At 36.8% G+C, this 25,327-nt stretch overlaps 1 protein-coding gene across 8 annotated transcripts in view; it reads right to left on the reverse strand.

The window, feature by feature from the left end:
• The window catches only part of ARL15 (ADP ribosylation factor like GTPase 15), a 553,398-nt gene that overhangs the window by 127,701 nt on the left and 400,370 nt on the right, over positions 1-25,327 (reverse strand). Inside the window, exon 6 of one of the 8 annotated variants that reach the window (XR_008423696.1) lies at positions 6,145-6,246. The exons of the other annotated variants lie outside the window; for them this stretch is intronic. The gene's annotated coding sequence lies outside the window, so the exon portion shown is untranslated. The remainder of the gene's footprint in view (positions 1-6,144; positions 6,247-25,327) is intronic. 8 annotated transcript variants of the gene reach the window in all.

Genomic DNA, 25,327 nt, shown 5'->3' on the forward strand with positions numbered 1-25,327 from the left:
AATCCTCTATCTAGTCAAAATATCCTTTAGAAATGAAGGGGAAATCAAGACAGTCTCGAATGAAGGAAAACTGAGAGAATCTGCAGAGTTAACAATAGGAATTATTCAGTTTGAACAACAGAAAAAAATTAGACAAAATAGTTAAGATAATTATAACTGGGGAGGGTAAAGGGACATACGGGAAGACAGTATCTTCAGTTGACTCAAATTTATAAAATGCTGACACCAGCAGACTGTGATGGGTTATGGAGGCAGAACATAACACTTAAATTAACCACTAAAAAGGCTAAACAAATTGACACACTTAAACACACTACAGATAAATCAAAATGGAATTGTAAATAATGTTCAAATAACCCACAAGGAGCAGGAAAAACAAAACAGTGAGATTTCAATGGAGGGATAAAATAGGAAAGAAATTCTGAAATAGCATACTTAAATCCCTAACACATCAATGGTGAGAAATTGGGGGTGACCTTATAAAGGGGCAGCACGAGGGTGATCTTAGTGGTGATGAAACAGTTCTGCATCTTGATTGAGGTGGTGGTTACAAAAATCTACACATGTGAAAAAAAATGACAAAAATATATACACATATAATACTAATGTCAACTTCTTAATTTTGCTACTGTACTATAATTTTATAAAATGTAACCATCAGGGAAAACTTGGTGAGGGGGTACAGAGAACCTCTCTGTACTATCTTTTTTTTTAAATTATTTTTTTAATGTTTATTTTTGAGACAGAGAGAGACAGAGCATGAACGGGGGAGGGGCAGAGAGAGAGAGAGACACAGAATCGAAAGCAGGCTCCAGGCTCTGAGCCATCAGTCCAGAGCCCGACGCAGGGCTCGAACTCACAGATCGCGAGATCGTGACCTGAGCTGAAGTCGGACGCCCAACTAACTGACTGAGCCACCCAGGAGCCCCTCTGTACTATCTTTGTAATTTCCTGTAATCTGTAATTATTTTGAAACAAAAATCAATGGGAAATATGTAATATCATGCTTTAAGAAGGTCATGGTGCCTTTATAGATAGATGAAGAAAAAGTAATGCAGGACTACCATGGAGTGTGAAGTTGGATGTACCCAGAGTTTATTACTTTGACTTCTATAAGACGTTAAAATGTTAAGTTTTAAAAATATTTGCTACAATTATGTCTCCATGAATAAAATAATGTGTATAATAAGAATTCCTAAGTCAGTCTATGGGTTATATTCAAATACATTAACAAATAATGTATTGAGGGGCTATATTCAAATACATTCAAAAAGAATGTAGTTATGCTCATTGAAACATGTAACTCTATTTTCCCAGTTCTGAACAATATATGGTTACTCTTTTTTTTTTTAACGTTTATTTATTTTTGAGACAGAGAGAGACAGCATGAACAGGGGAGGGTCAGAGAGATGGAGGGGGGTCAGAGAGAGGGAGACATAGAATCTGAAACAGGCTCCAGGCTCTGAGCGGTCAGCACAGAGCCCTATGTGGGGCTCGAACTCACGGACCGCGAGATCATGACCTGAGCTGAAGTCGGCTGCTCAACTGACTGAGCCACCCAGGTGCCCCTGGTTACTCATATTTAATGTGAATAGCCAACAATAATATTCCATTTCTCAGAATCTGGATACAGTTTGAAGTTTCAAGAAAAAAAATAAATATATATTTATAAACACATACATATTTATATCTACAGCAAATATAAATATAGTTGATCTTTAAACCACGCAGGGTTAGGGACACTAACCCCCCCCCCCCCCCGCCTAGTTGAAAAATCTGTAACTTCTGACTCCCCTAAAACATAACTTCTAACAGACTACTGTCGACCAGAAGTCTTACTGATAGCAGTTAATTAACACATATTTTCTATGTTATATGCATTGTACACTGTATTCTTAAAACAAAGTAGGCCAGAGAAAAGAAAATGTTAAGAAAACCATAAGGAAAATACATAGTACTGGATCGAAAAAGTCCACATATTACTGGACTCGTGCAGTTCAAATCCACGTTGTTCAAGGGTGAACTGTACTCAGTCAAGTGTAACATTAAATCCAGAGCCTTTTGAAAAGTCCATTTAAGAAGGAAAAACTCTTTTTATATGTATTTATTAAGGAAGTTGACAAATGAACCAACATTTCGTGAAGGGTTCAACGTAAAGTGGTATATCAAACATGAAAAAGGTAGAGTATACACGCAAATTTGTAGCATGTGTGTATATTACATAAACATATTTTTTAAAGTAGATTTTTTTTCTTTCTCCCCCCACCCCACCCCCCCTTTAAAAAAAAAAAAACAACTTAGAACCAATAAAGATAACGGGAAAAGAAAGGCTAAATTCCAGGCCGATTTGATATCTGCAGAAAAACATGATAGCACTTCTCTGCCACTAAATGGAAATGATCTTTGGATGAAAGAGTTCTTTGTGAAGCAAATGGAAATTGAGGATAGCAACTGAAAACTTAAGTTCACGTTCACCTGAAGTTTTCTTCTATCAGCTAGCTGAATACACACATATGATATGGTTATAGGGAGACAAACGGGGCGAAAAAAACAAACAACAGTCATGTATTGAAAGCATTCCCCATGCCAAGAACAGCAAACCTAACACCATGGCTTATGAAGAAGGAGATTCTGTAAGGAAAAAGGATTTAATTCAATTTCTTAACATTAATTGGAACCTTGAACACAAAATGTTAAATTGATATAGAACCTGAGGCAAATTTCTAATATATCATGATCACATTTTCATGAACGAGGATTTAAAAATTGGAAAGTGCCACGAACCGTATCACACGTGGTTCTTTTTGGATAAAAGCAATGCAAAGTGATAATCACACTTTTTCTTTCCTCATGGTAGTGTGAAAAAGATCCTGCACTCCAGGCAGGTTTTTTTGTTTTGAGAATTATAAACTCTGGTCACATCAGTAAGAAAGCCATTTCCCAACAATAAATTGACCAGGATGAGAGTCAGAATATTTTAAACTAACTGCCATCTCATAAGAGTCATTCATTTCTAGGAATATTTTACTTGCCCTAAAGTAGGATAGTGTGAAACTTCTTGGCACTTTTTCTTAGAAATATTTACAGAAGTTTTCATACTGTAGGTCTTGTTGTTTCTTAATATCCCTCTTTGGCAAGAATATTAGAAATGCCATCTTCCCATGGTATCTCAGCATCTACCAATAAGGGGAGGGCTCGACAGGATAATTTCCAAAAACATAAGAAAACGCTAAATAAACACAACTTCAATACCTAGATTATAGCCATTTATCAGACAAGCATATAATTTCGTATGTTAAGTTACTTGTACTTTTTATTGGTCACAGAGTTATGCTGAATTTTCAGATTTACTAACTTGTTCCAACTTTGCTTAGCACATAGAAAGTGCTTGATAAATAATTGCAGAACAAATAGAAGAGTCCTATTCAGCAGATACAAAAAATCAGAATCTACCTAATAAATATTACCTTAGCCATAAGATCATTCTTTTTGGAATAGCACATGTTCCTAAAAACTGAGGAGACAGACACCAATGAATACCCCATCTCAGGGAAAAGAACTGGGCATTTGAGGGTTGTGATAAGCACATGACCTGTGTTATCAGAAGAATCTTCTACTGACAGGTTTTATCTTCCCACCGGATGCAAAGTTCTATTCTTAGGACAGTAAACCTAGCCAGAGCTATGGAAGGCACAGATATGAACTGAAGATTTTCTTCCTGGATACATAAGATGACCTCACTTGTGACTAACATGCATTTTGTTATTATTACTTGCTTCCTATTCATTTCATAGGAGTTGGTTTGTGGTATTTTTAAAAATTCACTTGAGTGCCTTGGGCTTGTGGCACTTTAAACTGCAAACAGGAGAGAGTGGAAAAAGAAAACGAGTCATACAGTATTTATAGACAGCAGGATCACTGTTGAAAGTCAATACGAACAAATATTTTGCCATGAAAAAATAAGCAATAAAGCTGTGGTTCTAGAAAGTTTTTGCAAAGAAATCATATCTCATCTTGTCTCAACTGGTTGAAGGCAATTGTGAATGGTGAGATTCCTTTGTATATTAATTACTTAAGTTTCCTTGAAATTTGAAATTCAGGTGTAATCCCTGAGGCTCTGATGCCTCAGAATATGGTATTTGCCGAAGGGAAATCAATTATGTTAAAAGTGGTCTACTATGGATGCCAATAAGTGTAAATGCACTATCTACTCAACAGTAGAAAAGTTCAATGCTAAAACAGAATTTTAAATTAGAAAATTGAGGAATACTGTCAATTACCAAAGCCTGGCCCATTATTTGAGTGAACAACATTTTTAAATTTTGCTCATTTTTGCTTTTACCATTTTGGTATAAGCATGTACCGGCTGCCACATCTAACCTGACTTATCTGCAGCAGACGGGGTGGCTGTTCTTATCCTCCTTCCATCCTCTATGTTCTACATGACCTATTTCTTTTTTCTTTTTTTAATGTTTATTTATTTTTGACAGAGAGAGAGACAGAGCATGAGCGGGGAAGGGGTAGAGAGAGAGGGAGACAAAGAGCCCGAAGCAGGCTCCAGGCTTTGAGCTGTTAGTACAGAGCCCGACGTGGGGCTCAAACTCACAGACTGCAAGATCATGACCTAAGCCGAAGTCGGATGCTCAACCAACTGAGCCACCCAGGCTCCCCTACATGATCTATTTCTTAATCAAAGCACCAAACATTAGCTCCTTGGGTTAAACAAGAACAACCTCTGCATTCTGGACTGAACATTTTGAGAAAAGAACTAGTCATTTTCCGTATCTGTATTAAAATACACTTATTCTAATATTAACCTGTGAATAATAACCAGTATTGCCATTTTAGGGGTACAATAGTAATTTATGTAAACGATGATGAATCATTCCAAATGTCTAGCTGTCCTCAGTCAAAAATTAAATTATTTGCAATTTACCTTTTAGAGACGTGTAATCTAATTTCACAGTGCTTTCCTAATGCTAAGTCTCATGACAGCCTCGGTGTCCAATGCCTCTTTCCCTAAAGTGGGTATGTTTTCTCTTTTACAATTAGAAATTTGGCTCTTCAATTCACTCTCATGAGAGCAGACCAGGTTGAAGGGCCTCTTTTTTTACTGGATTAAATACATATATAAAAATTAGATGCATTAGTGTTTTCAAGTTCCTAATAAATTATTAGTTTGTTTCTTTAGATTTTTCACCAATATGTTGAGCTGAGTTTTAATATTCGGTACTATTCAACACTTAATTGGCACTCAGTCCACTGGAAGCAAAGACCAAGGTTGGATGGCTCTCTCCAGATACAATGAAGATGGCCAGTGAAAATCACCAAGAATTTATGGGGCATGCAGTCAGCTGTATCAAACAGTTGCTTTAGAAGGTAAGCACCCAAGCCAAACCACATGGATTCAAATCTCAGTTTTGTCTCTTACTTGTTGCATAACCTTGAAAATTTTCCTTAAGGAAATTTTCTTGGATGTAAAATGAAGGTAATAAAAGTAACTAGTTCATTGTGTTGTCAAGATTAAATGAGATCATATTTGTTAAGAGTCTGGCACAATGCCTAGAAAAAAGTTAATTTATAAAAATAGTTTATCAACTATTATAAACACAGTGAAGAAGAATCACAACCCCGTTCTCCAGGAGAGAACAATCTTAATTTGGATGTACTGAAAGCCCCCACCCATCAGGTGACTTAGTAAGCACATACAATGTGTGTGATAAACACATACACATGCAGGATTCTGGTGTCACACATCCAGTAACATGAGTACTGAGTACTCATATTAAAAAGATTTTGGAAAATGAAGAAAAATGTAACTGGAAAAGCACACCTATGCAGAAAGGAAAGCCAATGTTGTAGGTACCTATGAGATACATAAGGGCTTCGACACAGTGTTTTCTGTGAGAGGAATACCATTTTTTTGAGGTGAAGGAAAATAAAAAGTTGTAGACTGACTCAGAGATCCAATAGATTACCACATATTATCACTATTTAAGAGAAAGGACTTCAACAAAAACTTTGGGAGGACATAAACAGAATAAAAAATAGTCTTTCAAACTGCATGTCTTTGGCTTATTTCATCTAGAAAATATAAAAACAGAGTGGTGGAATCGGAACTGATTGGTACATGTGAGAGGCTACCTGAGCTGAGAGATGGAAGCAGACATATACACATCCGAGGAAAGACAATTCCAAGAAGAATCAGCAAGTCCAAAGGTCCTGAGGCAGCAACAAGCTCGACTTCTGCGAAGAACAGAGAGGGAACCAGTGTGATGGGGGCAGAGGGGAGGGAAAGTAGACATACGAGTGGGAGTAAGATTACAGAAAACCTTCCAGGACATGATAGGAAGTTTGGATTTGACTTCAGGGATGATGTTAATTCTGGAGACAGGCTTAAGTAGGGATGTGACAGGATATCAGGACAAGAATTAGAATTACAAGGGTAATCTACCTGGGAAAAGGTAAAGAACCCTAAAATAGAAATAAAAATCAATTCTAATATTTGAACCACATTAAGTGGTTGAAAGTGCCATGAAAGGTAATGAAAAAAAGTAGGAAGTTTTGGTCAATTAAGAGGATTATTTGAGACATTTTAAATTTAAGAAGAGGGTAGGGCACAAAAGGGGAGCCACCCACCTGGAAATTACACTGACTGCAAATGGGGGATACAGAGGAAATAGCTTAAATCTGTAGGTATGGAAGCTACCACATCACCTGCTGTAAGATAAATTCCCCAGAACAAGGGTACAGAATCAGTCCCAAGAGTCTGAGACTGTAATAAGAAGAATTGACTCACCCTATGATAACAAGGGTTTAAACTTTATCATCAAGTTTTGTGCCACGCAAAGAATTTTTCAATAATCATGAGTCACTTACTGAAACAGACATTTAAGACTATCTAGCCTAAAATTAATGTCTGTGAACCACTCTTATGCACCACATGGGAAAGATAACCCCATGCTGAGACCATTAAAGTAATGCCATCTAGTTCCTGCTAACTGCCAGCTCAAATGTCCTCTTGGCCACTCATTCAAAGTAGATGAATAGACGACATTCTATTTCATGATGGGAAGATTCTGGAAGAGGTCTTAAAGAAAACCTTTAAGTTTTATCTTGTGCAGGAACATTGTAGATAGAATACATGGCATTTGTGAGAAAAGAGGATTGTCCTTCTATCCTAGATAACATTTGCTAAGCTCTAGAGGCAAAGTTCTGAGGAGAATATGCCATGTGACTTGTTGCTTTGGTGGTATTATTTATCAAGACAAACAGTTATTTTATGGAAAGCTTATTCAGAGCTACAACATTTAAAAGCACATATGAATGCCCCATTTCTCCACAAAACAAACCCAAAATATACCGCCCTTCATGGAAACAGTGATTGACATGCTCTTGTCATCATGGTTGTTTTAAGAATCAGCAGTTTTTCCCCACCGGACTTTGAAAAATGCAAAAGTAACAGGCATTTTCCCCATTATGTATATATTTCCCCCACCACTATCTGCAACACCCACACTGGATGAACAATACCAATGACAAAGGTTTTTCTGGGCTAGTCCTACTAGAAGGGAAAAAGAAATCTGGAAAATGTGAAAGTTGTGAAAACACCCAATTTCTAAAGAAAATCTGTGAATCAAAATTTCATCATGTAGCATGTGTAGTCACAGAACAGATGATTGGCATTACTGAGGTAGAGCAATCTTTCTACTTGCTAAGAGCAAAGACATTTTCCACATCATACTGATTAAATGAATACACTCTAGCGTCTGTTACTTTTTCCCTCTTAAGTCTGGAGATTGACCATGTGAGGTGCTTATCCTCAGAATGGGAGAAAGTTAAAAAACACTTTTCTGGCTTTTGATTTTTCTTAGAGATTATTAACCATTGTTTATGCCTTATTTCTTTTGGTACATCTATATTGAAGGCACACTAAGTGCCAGGTACAGAAAAAGAAAAAAAAGGAAAAAGGAAAAACAACTGATAGAGAGATAAAAAAAAAGGTGGGGGGAGTGGGAAGGGAATTTGAAACAATGCAAATAAGACCACAGGATCAAAGAAAAAATTGCTTAAATTGGGGAATAATTAATGTTTCACAAAAATTATACTTAAGGGATATGGAAGTTTGTAATTATCATTTTAATCAGACATAATGAACCATTCATATTATTCCTAACTTAAATAAAAGTTGTAGCTCCTTACTTTTTCTGGATGGTTGCAGTATTTTCAATTCTATTATTATTATTATTATTATTATTTTTAATTGCACTCTATTTCCTGGGTTGGTTGGCTAAATTGCATGAGATAGTTTGGTTAACACTTTATTTGATAGCCTTATTTGGATTCAGGTAGGTAGGTCGCTACATGCGGACATAGGCGTGTCTTTTATGTGGAAGTTGGAATCTACATCTTTATCAGGTAAGAGATTGTACCAGTAGAGCTCAGAAAATGCTCGCTTAACAATTGAAAATAAATAACTGCCTTAAAGTTGTATTGGAGTTGTTGGATATTTATTAAAATACCTTAAAAATAATAGTTTAGAACAGCATCTTAATGAAGATATTATTCTATTTTTACAGAGAAGTAGTAGCTTTGAAAGTCTATTTTTGCTTGTCTTACCATTATTCTCCCAGAATATTTCAAACAAGGGATGGAAAGTAGGGTCAGTATTTTATTAATAATAGAGATACCCCTGTATTCACTAAATTGGAGGAGTGATACATTTCATTGTGGATTGACCTGATTCCTAGGATGAGAATAAGTCAATGCTATCAGAACTGCCTGTATCGTATCTAACTCCTACTACAATAAATTAATGGGTTACAAAAATAATACCCAAACTAAAGGTCTTAACACTCATAACCTCTAAATCTCTATTACATGAATCTTCAAATTAACAAAAGACCAAGAGAGAACAAATATTAAACTATTTAGAGCCACTGCCCTCTACCACCATGAATAAAATATATTATTCAAGCCAAAGCTATTTGTTAAAGCAAAAAGTGGTTGGTCTACCAAACTATTACATAAAATGCTTTTGAAAATACTTCTGTAGGCAAGTATAACAAATTTCTGAAGTAAAACATAATGTAGTGGGTCTGAAAAGATACAACTTTATAAAAATCAACTTGTAAAGAAATGTACTTTTTGAATGATTTAACCAAAATACTGAAATTCTACCAAGTCAAAACATACGCATTCCTGAAAAGAAAATTTTTAGCCTCAGTACACAGGCTAGGTATATATACTGAATGAAATAGTTTAAGTTAAAACACACACACACACTGATATTAAAAAACAAATTTAAGTTCTGAGACATATTGAATCATATACTCCTCAGTTATGAGCAAGTGCTTTAGATAGCTGTATAAAATCAGTTCACAGTTTTGTTAAATTCACAATGGGAAAACATTAAGAATTCAATTCCAGATGAGTAGTTATACTCTCAAATAAAGGAACTGTCTGGAGTTATCAGATAAAAAAACCGTACAGACACAGTAATCAAATTCCCATACAGGATTAATGGATGGCATGTAAGCCAAAAGATGATTCATTTTATTTTAAAATTAATTACTAAAGTCCTTGATTATTTTAGAATGAATTACATATCCTTATCGTAGGTCTCCTCAGGCAATAGCAAAATTAATTATGATATACTTGGTCATCAGAAATGTAACAGGAGGGGGAACATGACTCTTTTGAAGAGTATATACCTGATTTTCTCCTAATCAAGATGAGTCCAGTGAAATTTGCATTTATTTTGTAAATAAAGGAATATCCAGAATCTAGCATGTCATTGGTAAATTAGATCTTTAAGAAATATCCAAAGGCAAAGGAATGATAAAAACCATTTTTAAATATCTGAGAAGATGTCTATTCCCAATAAATTTGTTTATTCTAATAAAGTCATTCAAAATACTTTGTCATATAATTTGACTTTTTAAGAAAGGAATTATAAGTCAATTAAATGTGGAGTTAAGAACAATTACTTGGAATAATTAACTGGAGTCTCCTCCACTTACCTACAGAGAGAGAAATAAAAATACTAATCAAGAAAGATTCTGAGAATCAAAGAAAAACATCAAATTATTGAAAATGAAATATGCCCTGTATAAATTACATGTTTTACAGTGATGACACATTATTTGCAACATTTTCAAAATTTCAAATACAATCAAGCCAATAAATCACTTTATATACTTATACCTGGCATTAGAAAATTTCTACTGCCACATTTCACTTATTCCAATACTGACTGAAGACAGACACCTCATTTTTTCCCACTGTTTAGCCAGACATGAGAACTCTGAAGTTATACTCAAGAGCAGGATTCTGTTTTCAAATCCATACTTTGTGGAAGCTCAGTAAGAAGCACCTGTTAACGTTGTCATACGACTCATGTGGCAGATGGGTAAAAGGGCTGGGATGAGCTCTATTTTCAGGCTAATAAAAACCTAATTATTTCGGAATCAAAATGTTTTACTAATTTTTAAAGCAGTCCAAAAAAATGTAATGGCATTATGCCATTACAAATTTGAGTTCCAAAATTAAAAATGAGTTTAGTGTTCAATTTCATACAGCAAATTACATATCAAAAGTGATTTTAGGTGGGGTTTTAAAAATAGGTAATTATAGCACATCCTAATAGATGGAGAGACACAAGGTTCAAAGTGACAATTCTATTTTTAAGTGGAAATTTATACAAGGGAGTCATCATATTTAAGAATATATTTTGTTTTGGGGCACCTGGGTGGTTCAGTCGGTTAAGCATCCGACTTTGGCTCAGGTCATGATTTCATGGTTTGTGAGTTCGAGCCTCACATGAGGCTCTGTGCTGACAGCTCAGAGCCTGGAACCTGCTTCAGATGCCGTGTCTCCCCCTCTCTCTGCCCCACCCCTGCTTGTGCTCTGTCTCTCTCATTCAAAAATGAATAAACATTAAAAAAAACTAAACAAAAGTATATTTTGTTTCTTATAATTAAAACTGGAAGTAAAACTATGAGGCAAGTAAATATCTTGGATTTTTTTTGCCTTTTGATTTAAGGCCTTAAAAGTCACTTGCAAAAAAATTTGTTTTTTTATTTTGAGAGAGAGAGAGAGAGAGAGAGAGAGAGAGATATTGCACGAGCACAAGAGCAGGGGAGGGGCAGAGAGAGAGAGGGAGGGAGGAAGAGAATTCCAAGCAGGCTCCGCACTGCCAGCACAGAGCCCAACAATGGGCTCAATACCATGATCCGTGACACCAAGACTGGAGTCAAAATTAAGAGTCGAAGCTTAATCGACTGAACCACCCAGGTGCCCCTAAATGTCTTAAAACAACTTTTTATTTGCCAGAAAATGGTCTACTTTTAGGTTACTGAAATCCTAATATCTAAAATGACATTGATCCTACTACCCAAGAAAAAGAGAAATACAAACACAATATTATCCAACTTTTATCTTGGATATAAAACACATTACTTTTTCAATTACAAATAAAGTACTCTTTCCAAGTACTAAATGCATATTTCTCAATCACCTTAAAGTAATAAAATTATTTTTAATTTTTTTTTTAAGTTTGTTTATTTATTTTGAAAGAGAGAGAGAAAGAACGGGCTGGGAGGGGCACAGAGAGGGAGAGAGAGAGACAGTCCCAACAGGCTCCACCCTGCCAGCAAAGAGCCCCTGTGGGGCTCCAACTCATGTACCGAGACATCATGAATGATCTGATAGATCTAAAATCCACGAGTTAGATGCTTAACCGACTAAGCCACCCAAGTGTCCCATAAATTTATTTTTAAAGTACACATTTATTAAGTTTCAAGGAAATATTTTATCCTTAACCTTCTCCTTTCTCCTTTTTTACTATTTAAAATACACTGAACTTGGAACTATCACCCCAAATAAAGAAAAAGTTCATACAATATTTTATGATGATGTCCAATAAGAGAAATTTAATAAATACTTATGTGAATGAAATGTACGGAGTAATAATCCATTTTTAAAATCCATACAGATTAAGTTGCCCTCTCTTGGGACACCAAAAACTAACCTCTGAACTAAAAGGTAATACCTGGAAATCATCTATGTGATGTCTAATGCCTCCACTCTACTTTTCATTAGGTTTCTACCTGTCAGGTAGAAAACAGAATACTCTAGAAGATGTTTAAAAGATTTTAGCACAACTTGACCCGGGAATCTTGGCAGCCATTGTGAACTTAGGGACGATAATGGCATTTAATATGAGAAGCTAAAGTATACTTTAAAACGGGTTAGTCGCTTAAAACACTTCACTTATGTTTACCTCCGTATCACCAGAGTTGTTGTAGCCTTCAATATATTTGCAATTCAGGGGGACATCCTAGTGTGCTAACAAACTAAAATAAACCTATCATTTACCCCTGCTTTCTGGCAGCAATGGAAACATTTTTATTTGAGGCCTTTTCATACATTATTAATATTATACACCTTTTATCAAGGGATTAAATTATCTAACCTAATCCTTAAACTATTCTGTATCTTAGAAATACATTTTCCAATAATCTATTTTAACTGTTTAATCAGTATCTAGAAATTCAAGTCAATCATACTTTGGTAGCCAATTCAATATGTAGTATGTAAGTAATTAATACCCAGCAATTTATGGCTGACTATAGCAATGGCTATTTTGATGAGAGCACATGGGAGGCTCTCATGTGAAGGTAATGAAATTGCCATCATTCTTAAGAAGTTTTGCTTATTTATAACTTGCTTAGAGATATCAGAAAAATTATATTTTATCCAAACACTATGTACTACAAATAATGGCATAATGAAGACGTAAGACTCTCCTGGCCTAATCTGATTCTCTGCAAAGCAGATGTAGTTAGTACTTAGAAGTCTAGACAAAATATAAGGAAATTTATTTTAAAGTTTATCTTTGCCAATACTCCTGTGATGGCTTGGCAAAGGATTTCCAAATTGACAACTCAAATGTCCCACGTTGAACTAAAGTTTACTCGATTGCTGGAACAAACTGTTAAAGCATACATAAAATCCCTAACAGAAGTACCCCCAAGCCCACCAAGAGTCCTTCAAAATTTACATAAAAACCAATATAAAGTCATTGAAAACAAACAAACAAACAAACAAAATACTCACAGGCAACTGAATTATTCAACTGTGGAGTAAACCAAAATTCAAATTACATAAACAAGACTTCTATTTTTTTGTCTCACTCTATGAATTTACATGCAAAATTAGTCCTAAACTAATATTTATAATTAGCACCTTTGTTAAACAAAAAAGATTGGTCTTATTTATTAAAAGAAAATCATATAAATCATAGCCACAGGGACATCTGTTGTCTCTGCAGAAATCATTACCGCTGTCATAAAATCACACCCCATTTCTAAATTATAACTTCATTTGGGAAAAATCAAAGACTTTCTATTGATGCAAAATTAACAGAGCTGGCCTACGTCTTTTATAATTCCTTTTAAGATACTCCAGATTCTTCCTCCAAGCCATGTAGTTTCAAAGCATACTCCAAGAGGCAATAAAGCTCTTTGAGACCACCCTGAAACTTCAAGATTGTCAGAGATTACAGACCAACCATTAGGTCTCTAGGATTCCAGCAATTATGGTGGTAGGGAAGAGGTGCCCTGGTCTACCCTTCCATCCATACATTTACCTACCCATCTACTCACCCACCCATACATTTGCCTACCTTACCAAATACACCCAACTGTATCCCGTGGTATATGATGGGGATAGTAAGACAGACCTAGTCTCTAGAGGTTCACACTTTTGAGCAGGGAAGAAATACAGTACCTGGAAGATTAGATAAAACTTGACTGAGAAGAGCAAAGGAACAAAAATGAAAACCACAGAAGAGAACCACAAAAAGTATAGACGAGCTTATACTTATCTTACAGGACAAGTTGTTCATCCTTATACGTGTTATATTTCCATTGATCCTGCATCAAAATCTTATTTAGATTTGTCTGGCACCAATGGCACATTTTTTTTGGCTAATGGCGTTATGCAGATACCAGTCATGTTTTAGAAGTGGCCAAGGGTACAGTAATATTCTTCCTCTCTTAAAAAAGGTTCATACTTGAACAGACGAAACACACCTACAGTCCCACTGAGAGGGGAAAATCAAATATCAGGTCCATCAACATCGGAGAAGCAATAGGATCTTGAAAATATAATTATCATTTTCAGAGAGTACCCACAGTTTTTGTTAGAGAATCACATTTTTCTTAGTTTTATGATAAAAAAGAAGTGCAGCCAACAACTTGGATTCTATGTCTGTTGTTTGCATAATGTATCAACAGAACACAAGAAGCAGAATTTTAACAAGATTGATCACAGAAGAGCTGATAACTGCATCTGTAATGTTTTTTTTTTTAAATCCCCAGAGCCGAACAGTTTACCACCACATCCAAGAGCTTCAATGCTGTTACGAAGTTCAGTAACTGCTTTAAAACTACCTGTGAAGGATGCCAAGTAGCTTCTAAAAGCTTTTGGATGTCACTGATATAATACAAAGGGGGGAGGGTCTTATCTAAAGCAGGCAGGGAAATTGCTCTCAGTTTTATAAAATGCACTGGCATGTGATTGTCAAACGGTGTTCAGCTCCAAGCATGTAGAAAGAGGGCTAACAGTAAGGATCTGTGTGTTTTTACTTTGTAACTCCTATTGTCTGAGCCAGATTCTCCCAAAGACCTTATTTTATTCCGATTACTGCAACATCACTGCCAATGAATGTAGAGCAGACTTGGTCACTCCTTTGCTGAAGTCAGCCAAGAGAATATTCTGTTGGAGAAAGTAACGTTCGCCTCAAAGGCTTGGAAGCCAAGGGAAAAACTGAGACACATACAAGACAATAATATATAAACCAATTAACTAGCCTCTCAGGAAAAGCATCTTCACTCTCATCAAATTGTGTATTACCTGGCAATATAAATTGAAAATCTATTTATAGAATAGTCAGGCTAAATGTTTTATTGCTAAAACAAAAGTAGTAAGGGTCACAGAATGCAAAATCCTAGGAAACACGTCTTTCTTTTTTTTTTTTTTTCCAGAAGCTGTTTAATATGCTTTTGATACAGATTACTTTCTTGTCAATGGTTCTTTTGTCTTTCTTAAAACTACATCTGCACAACAACTGGGTCACCTTGAATTTCAAGTACAACATTGCCTGTAAATTTAATTTAACATCATATTATCCATAATTACCATAAACAGGAGGCAGGTGTGACCCTACTGTGACGCTGGAGGGCCCTTGGACAGGATGGGCTAACAGACTCGCTGAAGGCTACTGAGTTGACGAAAGGCTGTAAGGATGACCTGGCTATTAAAATATTATTGCAATCATATGCTTCTTGAGGAAGCAGTACTTCCAAATCAAGAGGAAGGATAGCCCCATTCCTCTGAAGACTTCATTTCATCTCTGGATTCCAGTTTTTCACAGATAGCATCTACGGAGGGCAAACAAGAAAGCAACCAGTCTGAAATTTACGTCCCATGAACGCTGGAAGGATTTCCTCAGAAAAGGCAGAGAAAAATTTGAGGGCTGTGTATAAATATTCAGAGCTCATCCAGTAAAATCCCCAACAGAAGATTTGCTCTGGTTGAAAATTAAGTTTTTTATTATTTAGGTTTTTAAATGCCATTAGGGTTACCAAGAAAGAAAGAGACTCTTCCTAATACAATGTGTCTCATATCATGTAAACGTTCCAGGCCATACACTGGTCTGGTCATTTATCAGCTGCGTTGTTCAAGAGATACCCAAAGTAGGAAGGTAGTTGCCTCACTACACATGGAAGTTTGCTTTTGAATCTAAGATTCTTTCATTTAAAGGTCAGGCAATTTGGCAGAGAAGGAGCCTACATCAGAACTCAGATCTACGCAAATTAGTTCCTGCACTTCCTTTAACATCTAGACTCTCGGAATACCTGATTAACAAACAGGTCTCTACTCTGATCCACTTCACAGAAAGCCTAGGACTCTCTTTCTGATAGCGTTGATGCTATTTGCTTGCTTAAAAATGTTTGGTGACTCCTAAGCCCTCGGAGGACTTAAGAAGTCCAGTCTGTCTAAAGTGACATATTCTGGCCTCCAACCCTGGTCTACACGGTCTCCTAACCACTCTTTTCTTCCTTCCCTGAGAATGCCCTCCTGTGTTACCATGGGGAGGTCACAGAGCCTGCAGCTGTGATACCAGCTCTTTCTCCCTGTTTCAAAAAGGCATCTTTGTTTTTATCTTTTTTCCATGTGGAATTCTATATAAGGTTTCAGTTTAAAATGGTATAGTTTTAAAAAAACTACCGCTACAGATAAACACCCCGTCATGCTCATGTGTAACAGCAGTCTTTCTAGGACTTCCATGCTTTCCTGCCTCAGACACCCACCCTCAGCTTCCCCATCCCCCTCCTGCCAAATGCCACTTCATCTTTCAGGGGTCTCAAACAATTGCAACCTTTTTCTATGAAGGTTTCTTTAATTCCTAAGGCTGAATTATTTGCTCTCTCTCTCTGCTCCCATTCTGATCCAGGCCTCTCTTCTAGCACTTTATACCTTGCAAAATAGCTAATATTGGACAAGCCTGCCCCATATGCAATTAGCTCCCCAAGGCCAGGGGTAGGCCTTATTTTGTCTTTATCAATCCTGCTATTAGCACAGTCAAAACTCAACAAAAGTTTGAGTGAATGGAAGCCATTGATTTTCAAGCTGTAATCCACGCATACCAGTATTGTATTCAAGATTCAAGAGTATGCTGTAAAAGTAACTATGATAATACTCTCCCTACTTTTTTGAGCACTTTTCATAATCCTCGCACACTTTTCATAATCCTTGCATTACAAGTATGAGCTTGTGACCAAGGAGAGAGGTAGGGGAGGGAAATTTCCTTTAGGAAATGATCTCTATAGACATGATGATAGAAATCATGGAAATTAGGAGCTGCCAATTAGACTGGCCTCTCTAAATGTCTCTTTCCACTTATAGCAAAGAGATTCTGAATTTATTTTTTTAAATTAAGGCTCCATTTTCATTGTAGAGAAAAGGAACACTGACTACCATGGGCAAGGCATTGTTAGGCATATTGTGTGTGTTGTTTCATTTCATACAACACTGCAAATAAGGTTAATCTATTATTTCCATTTTATAAACAACGACTGAAACATGGAAACATTAAAATCATTCAGTCTCTGAGTGCCAGTAAATTTTATATGGTCATCCCTGTTGCATCTTGACTGGTTCTTTTATTTATTTATTAATTCATGTATTATTTGTTCATGAAATTTACTTAGCATATAATATATGCCTTTAATATACAAAAGCTTCCTGCATGCTCATAACTTGGATAGACTGCAAATCTGCAATTTCTAATTCCAAGTTGTTTTGATTTTAAATTTAGAAACCAGTCACCTTAGATTAAGCCACGTTTTGAATTCAATAAAGATGCAATTGGAAAAAAACATCAGTATCCTTACTGATACACTGTACTTATAAAATATAATGTGCCCAAATCATTTTCTTGGGCTATTTTAAGTAATGCTACTGTAATGTCTTAAAATGTTGGTCTATCCATTGGTTGCAAAATCTTTAACATTAAGGTCTTAAAATCTCCACAAACATTAGCTGATATCACATAATAAAATGTCGGACAATTCCAAATTTCTATTCCTTTTAGTTTGGCATAACTTTATTTTAAATTACTTCTAATACATTTAAGGCAATTTTGGATTTAAAATTTCCTTTTCGGTTTTGTTTGTTTTAAAATGCACCTCTCTGGCCAAGATTTTGGTAAGCCAAATTTCAGACTAAGAACACATTTTAGAAGTTTCCTCAATAATTCAGAATGACTGCAGTAACCCCAGTAATATCACTACTTGTTAGCTCAAAGATTTGGCTATACCACAAGTTACATCATGTTCCTGGAAACGTAATTGCTGGGAAACAGTCAAACCTGGTCCACTACAGCTTGCTTGCACCAATTGTGGTATTTCTACCCCCAACACCGGTATTACAAAGTAGTTCCCTGGACACAGAACAAGAAGCAGATCTTTATTAACTACAGTTGCCTAACAAAGCAAATTGCTTGAAAGGCTAGCTAGGAAGAATGCTGTGGCTAGAAACCATCCTCTCTACATAACCTCTATCTAAATTTGTCAAACCAAACTCCAAAATTCTCCTGAAGTTTCCAGTTCTGTGTTGTATTCATTTGTGACAGGTGTTAAATTGTGATTCGCAGCTTCTGTCAGATACATATTGTTGAAGGCAATATATGATAGCAGTTTTGCTACACATGAAATACAGGTTATTTACCTTAGAGTAAATAGGTTAGGGGCCAAGGAGAAAAAACCCACCATAACTTGGTCATTATTTCCATTTTGGCTAGTCTTTCCGTCACAGAAGGAGTATGGGAGCTGAGTGAAATCTGCCAAGATTGTAGGTTCAGTTCTGCATCCTGCCTCTCAGTCAGGAAGAGACGGAGTCACTATTTCTCTGTGTAACTGCTCACTGGGATACAAAGGGCCAACTCACCTGAAGGAAATGTTAAAATCAGAACAAAAATCACCTTTGTAGGTCCAAGCAATTTCTATAGTTCTTTTCGTCCTACTTGATTGATATTTCCTGCATAATGTAAGACTGACTCCTTCCCTCATGCAAGGGTGCCTATTAGAGTAAGATTATATGTGTCATAAAGAGAACAGTTCAAAATATCTACATTTTCACATAGTTCATGGTTTCCATGGAGATTGAGAATAAACAGACCTATAAAGAATGACTAACTCCAATGTTCTTACTGTGTAACCGTTAGGTAGTAAGCCCCCTGAGAGACCAAAAAAATAAGTGTGCTTGCTCACCCGAAACATACAATTAGATTAAAATAGGATAAAAGAGTTTGATAATAAAAAATAATGTGAAATGTATAACAGTTTGAGTGAAAAACAGAAAAGACCTAGACATTATAGGGCTAATTACCAGATTAAAAATACAGGCAGTAGAGCGTTCCAGGGATTTGGAGAAGGAAGGGATCACTTTAGACCAGTCAGTCAAAAAAAAAGTCATGGAAGAGATGGGGTTGATTTTAGTGATTTTAAAGAATGGGCTAAATTTCGATAGATGAATAAAAGGCAGGAAGCAAGCCCAATGGAGGGGAAACGTATGGCTTACTGAAGAATGACAAGTAAGCTGGCCTGGATACAACAGTTTAGTCAGGAGAGGAGTGGACAGTGAGGACGGCACAGCAGGTCACCTACATGTGTGACGGCCTGGGCAACCACACGCAGGAGGCTGGACATTCTCAGCGAGTGCTACGGTGTCCGGCCCACTACAGTGCTTCACATTTATACTGTTTACATTGTCATGTTTCAGTATCTCAATAACCCAGAGAACTGGGTATTTAGATCAGGAGATCTAGAGGTGATGAGACCCACTCATTAGTAGAAGCACGACCACCTCAGACTCTTGACTAGCAAAGTCTGTGCTCTTGCCAGCAGGGGCCCTGGTGATTTTTTTGAAGAAGGGAGGGATGTGAACAATTTAGCATCCCAGGAAGCATAGTGTAGCCAGCTGGTGTTGAGGGACTGCATTAAGCACAACTGGTCAGCAGTTCCACTGGAAGATTCAGCAATCTGAGGGAGATTGATTAGTTCACGAAACCGTGAAAGAGATCAATGGCGCTAGACTAATACCAGCATGGCAAAATTAATCAATATCTTAGTCATGTTTCTCTCTTGAGTGCTGACCTCATTCTCTCCTACTTCATGTTGAATGTTTCCCTCCATTCAACATGGGCGGGGGGGGGGGGGGGTGGTGGGCAGGTGGGAAGAAGGGAGCCAGCAGCTTAGCCATCACAAAGAAGGATGAGACCCCTAACATCTTTGAATAAAATCTCAGGAAAGGATTCTGATTGGTCTTATTTGTGGCCAGGAGGTAGAGTGCTGAAACTGACAGTAAAGCAGAATCTTAAAATATTGTGGAAGGAGAAGTGCCCCAAAAGGATATGGGAGGCTGTTCTCAGAAAATATTGAGGACGAGCTGCTGGAAAGACAACATTTACTACAACCAGTAATCACTCAAGGCAAACTAAATCACCAGGATAAAGTCTTCATGAATGAAGACTACAGACACAGCATGGATCATGCATTTAATGTTATCTCGAGTTAATTCAGAATTCTATAACTGAGTTTGCATTTTTATTTGCAGAGAGAAGCATTGCTTATCATGCTAATGCTAGGGTGATTTCCAAATTTATCCCCCATCTTTCTCTCCCGGTTCATGTCTTATTTTTAGTAATTACTTTAGAAAAGATGATTTGTTTTGGTTCCCATGTTTTTATAATATACTTTCATAATCACCTTGCAGTCAAAATTCTACATTGTGTCATTTATATTCTTGTCCACCCCCCCCCCCCCCCCGCCAGTCTTCCCCAAAGAGACAACTGGCCTTTTATCAGGGTGACTGTACAATGTGGAAAAGGAAATATGAGGCCTTTCAGAGATTACTGGACCGTGGCTCTGAACTAACATGAATTCTAAGAAGCCAAAACTATCTTGGTGGCCCAATAATCACAGTAGAGGCAATCAATGGAATTTTAGCTTAGGTCTGTCTTACAGAGGGTATAGCATATCTCCAAACCCAATCTGAAGTTCTTTTCCCATTTCTGGAACACATAACTGGAATAGACATACTCAACATCTGGCAGAATCCCCATATTGTTGGGGATACAGAATCTATTTTGTATTCTTTTTTTTTCCTTTCATTTTGAGTGGCAGAACTTATATACCTAGACTGCTCAGAATAGTTCTTTGAGTTTTAAGGGTAACTGCCTACATGTACATATATATCTAAAGATAAAGATATATAGAGGCAAATACTATGCTGTTTCTTAAATAACACAGATCTTAAGAAACCTAAGGAAGTGGGTGTTCCATTTTTTCCTAAGCTTATTTTGTAAGCAACTGGACGCTAATCCGATTAAAGGAACAATGGTAATTTTTAGATTCTACGCTGTCAGATAAACTGATGAAATACAGTTTTTAAACTGTAGCTTGAATTTCGTCCTTGTGAACGCTTGCTTCCAAGAAGAATGAAGAGACAAGTTGAAGCCAGCCACTTCTGGAATGGACCCCTTTTTGGTGAGTTCGGACGGCAGTGTACCATCTTTTCTCTTCCCCCACATCCCTCTAGCCATGTGCGGGGAATTTTCTCCTTTTGTCGGTTAACACTCTTCCTCATCTGGATTGCCTTCAACTATGTGACAACAAAGAACTCAGGCACCAAAATAGCAGCAGCTACATATCCTCTGTATGACAGTGTAATTTCTTCTGCCTTAAGGCTGTGTCTAGCACTGAAATCAGAGTCTGTTTACTTCGATCTGGTGCTACATTACACTGGGAGGGATTTAACTCTTCCTTATAAACACACAGGGGAATTATCTCTCGGCTCTGTTTAGCTTAGAATCGGAGATGAAATTGTGCAGTTCTTTTTGCTGCTGAGCCCATCGTGCCATTGCACAAAAACTTACCTTCCAACTTTATTAGACAAGCAAGGATACTGTGCCATCTCTGAAAAAGCTCAGCAACACAATTATTAGAATCAACGCAGAACATTTTTGGTGGCTATGAATACAGGAAATTAATCTTGAAATTTTCCCCCTTGACTTGAGGGTTTAGTTTTCTCTTCAGATGTTTCTGCTAGGGCATAAGCACTTCTGAATTAAAGAGTTTTTACAAAAGAAAATTTGGCTAGGGACAGTACATATGTGTAAGGCTGTGTTGACTGTCAAAACATTCTAAGTGACTCTGCTCCTTTATAAACCAGTGTTCTATAATCTCCCATTCAGAAAAAGCCAGTCATCTTTAACACCACTTTCTGTCTTACCCATAATCAGCTAATAATCTCCATGTCAACTGGATTCTGTTTCTGAGATACCTCTCTCAGCTGGTCCCTCCTCTCTATGCCCAGTTCTAGCTTTTAGGTTCTTATAATCTTGTGCCTGAATCTTTAGAAAAGTCTACTAATTTAATTCTTGACTTCCGTTTTTCTCCCTTCAAGTTCGTTTTCTAAATTATGTGTAAATATTACAATCCGGTTTAAAAGACTATGGTAAATCCCACCACATTGAGGCCCATGGATGTATTCCACATACAGAGAACGGCTCCTGGCACAGAATGGGCACTTAATGTTTGTTTAATGAATGAGTACGCTCTCCTTGTTGACAGTATGGGAAATCACTATTTCTTTTGCTTTTTTTGTTTTTAATTCTTTTAGTGTCTATTTATTTTTGAGAGAGAGACAGAGACAGAGGGCACACAGGGGAAAGACAGAGGGCACACAGGGGAAAGACAGAGAGAGAGGGAGACACAGAATCCGAAGCAGGCTCCAGGCCTGGAGCTGTCAGCACAGAGCCCGACACGGGGCTCAAACCCACGAACTGCGAGATCACGACCTGAGCCGAAGTCAGACACTTAACCGACTGAGCCACCCAGGCGCCTCGGGGAAATCACTATTTCTTATATCCAATGTGGTATGTGGGTAAAGTCTCTAGCTTGAACTCTACCTAACCCTGTTGTTTTAGTTAAATTCTCACAAAAACAGGTCAGATAGATATTAACATTATCATTTTAAATATGAAGAAATTGAGACTCTGAGTAATTACATAACTTTCCCAAAGTCACAAGACTAGTAAATAGCAAGGCTAGAGCCTGAAGTCTGATTTTTTTAAGTCTGAATTCTTAACCGAATCTGCCCTTACACCTATAGTATTAGGCTCAAAGTTTTTTCTGCTCCCTTGTTTTAATATTTTACTGTATTATTTGATATAAACAAAAGAATACATGCCACATCTATGAATTACAGAGGAAGGGAGGGAGGAATATAAGCAATAGTGGGCAGAATATCCAAATGGACACCTAACCAAATAGAAAAATAAACTTAAGATGTTCAGTATCACTGACATTAGGAAATGCAAAAGAAAACAAGGAGATATCACCACACACTTATTAAAATGGCTCAAGTCCAAACCACTAAGACCACCAATTCCTGGTAAGGATGCAAAGCATCAGCAATTCTCATTCATTGATAGTGAGAATGAAAAATGGTATAACCACTTTGTAAGACAGTTTGGCAAGTTTCTTGCAGAACTAAATATAGTCTTCACATATGACCCAGCAATCATGCTTCTAGGTAATTACTCAACTGATGTGAAAACTTAAGTTCCTACTACAGCCTGTATACAAATGTTTACAGCAACTTTATGCATAATTACAAAAACTGGAAGCAACGAAGACGCCCCTCAGTAGGTAAACTGATAAATGGGTATAGCCATACAATGGAATATTAAAAGAAAAGAGCTATCAAACCATGAAAAGACATGGGTCAATCTTAAATGCATAATGCTGAGTAAAAAAAAAAAAAAAAAAAAAAAAAAAGCCAGTCTGAAAAAGCTACATATTGTATGATTCCAACTATGTGATATTTTGGAAAAAGCAAAAATACAGAGGCAGTAAAGATTAGTGGCTGCCCTTTTCAGAGTGGGAGAGTTAAGTAGAACATGGAAGATTTTTTGTGGAGGTGAGATTATTCTGCAGGTTACTGTAAAGGTAGCTCCAAGACATTAAGTGTTGTCAAAATCCATAGAACTTTACAGGACAGAGTAAATTCTAATGCATGCAAAAAAAAAAAAAAAAAAAAAAAAAACCAAAAAAAAACCTCCAACAGCAGGTTGAGGGATCCTAGGATGGAGTGCAGAAAGTGACAAAAGAATCTGAATGTGTTTAGAACGTATGAAACAACCTCACTAAAGGGTATAAAAGCATAAAGTGCTGACCTAAGTAACTTTGGAAATAAACAGTCTGGAAGACTAAAATCAAAAGGAACTGTACATAGGAACTACATTCCAGTCAATAACGTTGTTTCTTGTAGGGGTATACATGAATAATTGTGAAACCACTATACATGTATACTGAAGTTGAACGATTAAACATATGGATGGTGAGAGCCAGGCCTCTCACCATTGGAGATGAAGGTTATATACAAGCAAGGATAAAAGGCTAAAATGATTCATCTAGAAATGAATTAGAGCTGAATCGGTATGAACTCATATTTAGCTTAATAGAGATACAGAAGGTTATATCTAAAAAATATTTACAGGTATACATATTTACATGCATATTTCCTTGCTCTGTCAACTGAGAGGGCCTAGAAGCAACAATGCTCCAAGAGCAATGAGCACACCAAATCCATACCTTGGTGTCTTGGTGTCTGCTCTCCAATAAAAGGAACGTGGCAGGGCTCCTTAGGGAAATGGCTGATTCTAGGGCTGGGATAGGAATTGTACAAGGCGAGTCTGGAACACTTTGGAGTGCCAGACATTTAGGAATTGCCAAAGAAAGCCCTAAAATACAAAAACCCCAATACCTCCCAAACTTGACAATGACAAGGGTATGTCAAAGGGACATCCTGCCAACTAAAACCAGAAACGATTCAAGTGACAAAATGGTGTTAGATTGTAACCCAAAGTATGAAATAAACATCCAAGTCCATACTGATATAATTGGACAGATTAAAAAATGGGGGAGAAGAGACAAATCTCCCACGCAGAAGAATTCCATGTAGTTTATGCAGATACTCCATTCTTAAAGTGGCAGAACATAAATCCTTACTCTTTCAGTGCGGCTCTGCACAGTGACTTGTTCCAAAGAGGACAGTAGGAAAGGGAACAAGAATAACTTCAGTGGAAAAACCTGACAGACACTACCTCAGGCAGTGGATCAAAGATAATGCCAACAGCGATAAGACATGTTGATGGGATATACCCTTGATATGATGTGATGTGGCATTTTTACCACTGTTACCTTTCTGCTAAGTCTAATCATGAGATAAAAACATCAGATGAATTCCTATTGAAGGACATTCTATAAAATACCTGGCCAGCATCCAAGCAGTCAAGGTCATCAAAAACAAGTAAGAAACCCAAAACAACACAGCAAGGAAAGTCTGAGAAACATTCTGAAAGAAGCCTACGGAGACATGATAAGTAAATGTACTTTGGTATCCTGAATGGGCTACAGGAACAGAAAAAGCTATTAGGCAAAAAAACAAAACAAAAACAAACAAACCCCTCCCCCCCCCCCCACACACACGGAAATCTGTCTGAATAAACTATGAATTTTAGTTAATAACAATGCATCGATATCTGTTATTCATTGTGGCAAGGGTACCATGCTAAGGTAAGACAAGAGAAACTGGATATGGGAGATACAGAACTTTCTGTAATATCTTTGCATTAATTTTGTGAATCTAAAAATCGTTCTAAAATTTAAAGTTGATTTTGATAAATACTTAT

Source organism: Panthera pardus, unplaced genomic scaffold (assembly GCF_024362965.1).
Source record: "Panthera pardus isolate Hobbes unplaced genomic scaffold, ASM2436296v1 HiC_scaffold_2, whole genome shotgun sequence".
Classification (NCBI taxonomy): domain Eukaryota; kingdom Metazoa; phylum Chordata; class Mammalia; order Carnivora; family Felidae; genus Panthera; species Panthera pardus.